Below are 913 nucleotides of genomic sequence, written 5' to 3'. Positions count from 1 at the left end.
CTACTATAGACCAGATCCCTATTCCCTATATAGTGGTACTACTATAGACCAGATCCCTATTCCCTATATAGTGGTACTACTATAGACCAGAGCCCTATTCCCTATATAGTACACTACTGTAGACCAGGGACCTATTCCCTATATAGTACACTACTTTAGACCAGGGACCTATTCCCTATATAGTACACTACATTAGACCAGAGCCCTATTCCCTATATAGTACACTACTATAGACCAGAGCCCTATTCCCTATATAGTGGTACTACTATAGACCAGAGCCCTATTCCCTATATAGTACACTACTTTAGACCAGAGCCCTATTCCCTATATAGTACACTACTATAGACCAGAGCCCTATTCCCTATATAGTACACTACTATAGACCAGAGCCCTATTCCCTATATAGTACACTACTATAGACCAGAGCCCTATTCCCTATATAGTACACTACTATAGACCAGAGCCCTATTCCCTATATAGTACACTACTATAGACCAGAGCCCTATTCCCTATATAGTGCACTACTATAGACCAGAGCCCTATTTCCTATATAGTACACTACTATAGACCAGAGCCCTATTTCCTATATAGTACACTACTATAGACCAGAGCCCTATTCCCTATATAGTACACTACTATAGACCAGAGCCCTATTTCCTATATAGTACACTACTATAGACCAGAGCCCTATTCCCTATATAGTGCACTACTATAGACCAGAGCCCTATTCCCTATATAGTACACTACTATAGACCAGAGCCCTATTCCCTATATAGTACACTACTGTAGACCAGAGCCCTATTCCCTATATAGTACACTACTATAGACCAGAGCCCTATTCCCTATATAGTACACTACTATAGACCAGAGCCCTATTCCCTATATAGTACACTACTATAGACCAGAGCCCTAT

This window comes from Oncorhynchus tshawytscha, linkage group LG05, assembly GCF_018296145.1.
Source record: "Oncorhynchus tshawytscha isolate Ot180627B linkage group LG05, Otsh_v2.0, whole genome shotgun sequence".
Classification (NCBI taxonomy): Eukaryota; Metazoa; Chordata; class Actinopteri; order Salmoniformes; family Salmonidae; genus Oncorhynchus; species Oncorhynchus tshawytscha.
The sequence above is the reverse complement of the archived record's forward strand: the minus strand, read 5'-3'. Positions refer to the sequence as shown.